The sequence below is a fragment of the Manis javanica genome, chromosome 6 (assembly GCF_040802235.1).
Source record: "Manis javanica isolate MJ-LG chromosome 6, MJ_LKY, whole genome shotgun sequence".
Classification (NCBI taxonomy): domain Eukaryota; kingdom Metazoa; phylum Chordata; class Mammalia; order Pholidota; family Manidae; genus Manis; species Manis javanica.
In genome coordinates this window covers 10,171,563-10,178,628 of record NC_133161.1, presented here as the reverse complement: position 1 = coordinate 10,178,628, position 7,066 = coordinate 10,171,563, and the positions used below count along the sequence as shown (strand labels likewise).

At 39.5% G+C, this 7,066-nt stretch overlaps 1 protein-coding gene and 1 long non-coding RNA gene across 8 annotated transcripts in view; one reads left to right on the top strand and one right to left on the bottom strand.

Moving 5' to 3' along the window:
• The window catches only part of LOC140849832 (uncharacterized), a 61,852-nt gene extending 58,777 nt beyond the window's left edge, over positions 1 to 3,075 (top strand). For both annotated transcript variants that reach the window (XR_012132069.1, XR_012132070.1), the window contains exons 2-3: positions 1,409 to 1,559; positions 1,662 to 3,075. This is a non-coding gene — a long non-coding RNA (uncharacterized lncRNA). The remainder of the gene's footprint in view (positions 1 to 1,408; positions 1,560 to 1,661) is intronic.
• The window catches only part of TPK1 (thiamin pyrophosphokinase 1), a 355,980-nt gene that overhangs the window by 30,501 nt on the left and 318,413 nt on the right, over positions 1 to 7,066 (bottom strand). The gene's annotated exons all lie outside the window — the stretch shown is intronic.

Below are 7,066 nucleotides of genomic sequence, written 5' to 3'. Positions count from 1 at the left end.
TGAAGTAGGGATTGGAGTAAAATACTTTTGCATTGAGCCTACAATGCACTGTTGCTAGCTAAGATGATAACTACTAATCTTTTGTGACCAAAAACACAGGCTCTAAATTACTTAGGTATGAACTACTTATGTTGATTGATGTAGTCAACTGCCCATGTGAGAAAATGCTGCCTGAAACTGGCTAGCTGGTGTTAATGGCTCAATCTGAAAGTTCATGATTGAGAAGGCAGTGATCTTGAGTCTTGTTGCTAAAATAACTTCATTCATTTATTTCTCCAACAAATATTTTCAAGTACCTGCAGCTGTAAGTGAAAGTTGACCAATTTTAAAAAAGGAATAAAGGTAGTAAAGAGATTTCTACAACTTGTGAAAGCTAAAAGCTATAATATCTGTTGCAAAGTTAGGATTTTTGTCTTAATTATCTGTTAATGCATGAATTACTTAAAAACTAGAGGTTTTTAATTTTTCCCCCAAATTTCACCGAAAGACATTATACATTTACCTATATTATTCTATTATCTACAGCAGCTCCTTTCTTAGGTACAAAATTTGGTAGTTTTGCAGGAATTTTCATCGAGAGCAGAGCATATGTCTCTGGCCCTGGACATGGGCTTGGCTCTGTGACTGTTTTGGTAACTGTGTGGGGATAGAGAGGACAGTGTGCTGGGTCCCAGCTCAGGCCTTAGGACGCTTTGCATGTTTTGAGTATTTGCAACTGCACAGAGAAGACTGTGAGCACATCAAGAATTTGCTAGCACTGAGTCCAAAGAGAGAAGAGAGGAGCAGCCATCTGGATGTCCCAGGATCTATTTTAAGAGGCAAAGCAGCGATACACCAGGTGTTATGAACCAAGTCCAGTTTCAGTTTAGCCGGAGTGTGAGCTGCAGCTGCGTGAGCAATAGAAACAACTGGTGTTAAATCACTGACTTCTGAGGTGGTATAAAACACAGCATCTTTGTGCAACAGCGAATGCATATGGGGGCGAAATGTACTACTGGAATGGAGGTTTGCAGGTTCTTATCTGAATGTGGATTTCATCTGCTGCTTCCCACCCTCACCCCGCCGGGACATTGGGGATGGCACTGTCCCAGAAAGGCTTAATGTGTGTGATTTTTTGTACCTTTCCACTTATTACCTTTTCCAGCAATTTGCTGCTTTTGGTTTAACTATATGTCGGCTTCCCAATGCCTTTCATACTTCTCAGAATGTATGTATTTTCCTATGTTTTGGAGTCAGTCTTTCCACTTTTCTGATACTTTGCTTGGAAACCGAAACGCTTTCAAACAACAGTCTCTTTCTCTAACATTTCTTTCCCCCTTAAATCCTTACCAATTTTTTTGGGAAAAGGAAACATTAATAATAATCTGTTCTTATCATTCTTACTTCTGTTTGACTGTACCCCATCCAGGTTCTGACAATTTAGGGAACACCTCCAGAAACTTGCTGCGTGTGTTTGTTTTGATGAAGTTGACATATTAGAATGCCTGGAGGAGAAACGCACAGCTGGGAGAGTATGTCACAAGGTGCTCTGCACCCTCTCACAGCTGCCATTTAGCGACGTAAGTTACTGCACCCTGCTGCAAAACATCTGTCCTAGGGATATGGGACACTTCCCACGCCTGCTGCTCTCTCTAACGATAATCTCCATTTGTACTATCCAGATATCCCAGGATAAAAGACACGTTGATGCATCCAGAGGTAGAACAACTCAGATTGGATGGACACGTCACGTCTGGGAGCACCCAAGGCTACTCTTTTCATTTAGATTAGAGTCTTCCTTCGTTCTGTCTAGAGATGGTAGTGGATTATTTAGGCAGGAAAATGTGGGCAGGAGAGGAAGCTAAGCAATAAACAAGTCATCCTGTCCCCTGTTCCACTTTCCTTTTATTCAAGAAAACACCTGACAAAATTTGCTGTTGGCCTCTTAGGTGGTGTCTTTCAACAGCAGCAGGTGGGTTGTGGAGCTGCTATTTTATCCCTAGCAACACATAAGCAAATTGATTTTAAAATGTATACATTTAACACGTGTTCCTAAAGGCATTATCATTTGGTGAACAGTACGGCTAGGTGTCCTTAAACTACTCCAGTCACTTTAAGCACTAATTTTTCTAATTTTTAAAAAAGTATCCATCTGCCCTTTAGTGATATTTGAGATATGCCACCACACAAATGCAGTTTCACACATATTCATAAAAATCTAATTTTCTGGATATAGCTGAGTTCCAGTGGACTTTTTCAATAAAGTGGGTGAGTTGAAACCGGGTCCCAGATGCAGTTAACTCCAAAGCCCAGGCTCTCTCTCGTGTGTTGCGCTGCCCTCATCTAACCCATTCCTAGAAAGCTAGTTTTAAGATTGCTATCCTTAATGTCCAATTTCTGAGCAGCCCTCCTCTAGGGTTATGAGAACAGAAACTTCTGGTCCAGGAATTATATAACAGGCTCACTAACAATTTGCATATTAACTAAACTTTCTGCCCTATGACCTGTGGCATGACCCATATTGGGCTGTGGATACAAGACCAACATTATTTACAGCCCATTTTCTTCTAAGCACTTAAAAGATTTCATTGGCTGTCAACAGGTGTCCTGCAGTCCCTAGCTTACACTTACACTTACACTGAGCTCAGGGGAATCAGAATGGTCTCCTAAAAGTGGAAACGGCGGGCAGAGGAGGTCAGAGTGATACAGTGTGAGTAAGGATTGTTTAACATCACTGGCCTTGAAGGGAGACTGAAGCCAATGAATGTGGGCAGCCCCTAGAAGCTGGACAGGTCAAGGAAAAAGATTCCTTCCTTGAGTCTCCAGAAAGAAACACAGGTCAGCTGACACGCTGACTTTAGCCCAGAGACCCATTTCAGACTTCTGAACTGTAGAACTGTACAATGATAAATATATATTGTTTTTAGCCATTATGTTTGTGGCAATTTGTTACAGAAGTCACAGTAAACTAATGTATTGTCTTATTAGTGAGGCAGATTACTATGTAAATTATAGCTCTCTAAAGGCTGTTATGGATAAGTGAGAGACAGCAAGAATTTAAAATGTGAAATAGCATCTTATTTCAATAAAAGTAACTTTATGAAAGAATAGACAAGCATGAGCAACTAAAGAAAAAAATTAATTGGACTTCATCAATATTAAAAAAATCTGTGCCTCAAAGGACAGTAGAAAGACTATGAAAAGACAACCTACAGAAAGAGCAAATATTTCCAAATAATATATTTGATAAAAACTTAGTATCTAGAATATATAAAAAACACTTAGAACTCAATAACAGAAAGAGAACACAATTTTTAAAAGGGCAAAGGATTTGAATAGGTATTTTTCCAAAGAAGACATACAAATAACCAACATGCACATGAAAAGATGTTCAGTATCATTGACCATTAGGGAAAGACAAATCAAAGCCATGATGGGATACCAATGAATACCCATTAGGCAGGCTATTAGAGAAAAAAAAGGAAAGGAAATGTTGAGGACATGGAAAAAACAAAACATATGTCCCTGGAGATGTAAAAGGTGCAACCGCTGAGGAAAAGAGTTTGGCAAATTTCCTCAAAAGATTAAAACACAGAATTATCATATGACTCAGCAATGCCACTCCTAGGTATATACTCAAGAAGACTGAAAACATATGTTCACACAAACACCTGTACATGGATGTTCACAGCAGCATTATTCATAATATGCAAAAAATGAAAATAATCGAAATGTCCATGAACTGATAAAAGGATAAACAAAATGTGCCGTACCCAGGCAATGGAATATTATTCATCCATAAAAAGGAATGGGGTACTCTGACATGCTACCATATGACTAAACCTTAAACATTTTATGGTAAGGGAAAAAAGCTAGACACAAAAGGCCACATATTACATCTTATTTCAATAACAGTAGCTTTATGAAAGAACAGACAAGCATGAGCAACTTGTCCAGAGTAGGCAACTCCATACTGGCAGAGGGTGATTAGTGGCTGCTGGGGAAGGGAGAGTGGGGAATTGGGGCTCACTGCTCACAGGCACAGGGTGTCCTTTTTGGGGTGATGGGAATGTTCTGGAATTAGAGGGCAGTAGTGGCTGCCTAACATGGTGAATATACTAAAGCCCACTGAGTTATATAAAGTGATGCGTTTTATCTATATAAAATGTATATAATTTTTATAAGGGGAAAAGAATAGACCCCATCCCCACAACATGCATTTATAGCTTAGAATGAAATCTCTAGATACTAACCGTCACCTTGTCACCTTACTGAGTTGAACTGATACTAATTGCTTTTTGACTAAATCGCGGTTTTCTCTTGCACTTTAAGAATTGCAAATGATGCCCTTGATCTTAGGAACCCAACTTTAATCAGATCCAAATGCTGACTCTGCATTTTTAATTTGTTCAATTGAATGGGACTTTCTGCAGCACTCTGTCAATTATAGCTTCAAGTCATAGTGTATTTACACATGTGTTCGCTTGTTCTTACATCTGTCCACTGTCCTCACTATTATTTATCAACGTCAAATTCCCTAAACAAACTGGTTAAGTATCTACTAGTTGGGAAGTTAGATATTATTTCTAGTTGTTTAGTGATTACTTTAGAAATTTCAACCTGCTTACACTACCAAAGCCCAATATTCTTCAATACATTTCCCTCATCCTGGAGAACAGAAGAATCTCAGGACACTCTAACTCCATTTAGCTGTCCTAACTTACAAGCCTGTATATTCTGGTTGTTGTGTATTTTAATTCTGTACATTTTTCCCTTCACTTTTTTAAAAACCTTTTCATTTTGAAGTAATTATAGATTAACAGGATCTTGCAAAGAAATGTACAGAGAATTTCCATGCACAGATAATTCTATTAGTAACATTTTAAATCTCCCTATCTATAATGATACAGAATTTTATAAAATATTAATAACTTATTTTAATTTTTCCTGTAGTAAAAGTACAGCTCAAGGTCCTCTATTCTCTGTCAAAAAATAAGAAAGATCAGACAATACAGGTTGTAATAAGCGTTTAACATCTTATTACATTGTGCTAGTGGGTTCAAGGTTCTATGGTGAAAAACCTGATTAATATATTTATCATCTTTTTATGTTTCTTTTAATCAAAGAGGACTCATGTTTCCACTTCATAAAGAGACTTTTAACTTCCTTATTATGTCATTCTCAAGTCACCCTTAAAACTCAGAGCTACTCTCTACCACTTAACCAAAGAAAAGTCAAATACGTGCAGGGGGTACAGACCAGCTGAGCTCAAAGCCACAGGCCTTTCCTTTCCCCCAGAAATAAAAACATGAAAATGCTAGGCTAGAGGGCATGATCAGACTTTTTAAAGGGATAAAAAGGATGTGCTGAAAATGAACAAGACCCCACTTTCTTTACTGTGTGTGCACCAGCATGGCTGTGAGCATGTGCACATAAAAATGTTAGAAACAGAAACAGGGCCAGTTTTTAAACACTGAAACTATAATAATAACCCTTGATGGTTTTAACTCATATTTTCTCTGCTATTTATTTATATTTGCTTACTTAAGAACTAATAATCTTTTCAAAAAATTTGCAAGTGCATTATTCACACGAACTATATGACCAACACCATTTTTCCTGCCTGATAAGGTTATCTCCATCACTCAGGATACAAAGTGCCTTAAAATCTGAGAGTATTTAATTGCATTTATTGGGAAGTATCTTGCTCTATCATTGCATTTAGTTGTATTTATTGCACTATCATACATACTAGGTGCTAAAACAATTGTGACCAGTTTTAGATGCTGGTTTGGTCTCCCAGCTTGACTCCAAGTGCCTTGCAGGCAGCAACAGTGACACCTGGCTTCTGTTAGAAAAGCAGAATCCCAGGCCTCACCCAGAGCTTCAGAATAGAGTCTGTGTTTTAACAAGACTCACACATTAAAATGTGAGAAGTGATCTATGCCATTCTTTTGAAAAGTAACTGCTCCTTTTCATGTACTATTAGTCTCTTTTCCTTCACTATTTCCTTTCCTTCCTTCTTTAAACAACCTAGGGTTCATTACTTAAAAAAAAATAAACCCAAAACATAAAAGAATCAAATTTCTCCATGCGCCCCCCGACACCCAGTGACTGAGATCTCCTTTGGTGAGCCGACTATCCGTCTTGCCAATAGGTTTCAGCCCTGGGCAAGTTCACTATGGATTCAGGGAGACCAAAAAAATGAGAGTGGAACGTTCCTGGGGTGAAAGGGTTTGTATCCAGCTTTATTCCCCTGGTGGCACGTCAATCACTAGAATCCCGTCCACTCAGAGTGAGTCTGGCTGAAGGAAGCCAGTCTCTGCCTCTGGGCCCCTCTCCCCGGGCAGCCCTCTCAGCCTCCGTCCTTGGTGCTGCCACCACTCCAGTGTGTGCCCTCCTGCAGCCGTGCAGCCGTGCAGCCCAGGGCACTGGACGGAGCTCTTTACAGAGTCAGTAACAATGTACTGCCCACCTGTGTGCAGTGAGCAAGCAACCAGAGCCAGGTGAGAATCCTGGCCACAGGAACCTTCACTTTCTCCATACTGTCTCAACTTGGTTTCTTTGGTTACCATGTTCCTGGAACAGCTTCTCTGCCTCTGCTCCCTTTATTGTTAATTCATTTATTTCCTTCATAAAACAGTGAAGCTTGACTTTCTCTCCAATGTAGTCTATACACATAAAGGTATAAAAACAAAGCAAAGCATAACAGAACCACCATAGGGTGGACAGGTAACTTTGGTGAACTTGGACCGAGCTTTACAACACCCATGGCCCCTATGAAAATGAATTATCTTAGCAGCATGCTGTGCCTGATGATTTTCACATGCACACTCTAATCCTGCATCTAGTCAAGATCATCCATGGATCTGTGTTCCTGCTTAGCTGGCTGGACTGGTCTACGCCAGGCCAAACTTAACTGAATGTCTCCTGCAACTGTCCCAGCCTTGAAAAACAGGAACTCTCTCTCTCTGCAGGTATACACAAAGAATTCATGGGAATGAAACAAAATGGGACCTAGTACTTAAAGCTTATTTCAGTTTTCTTCCTGGACCCTTCAGCCTCCTAAATCCTGGAATGCAGAGGC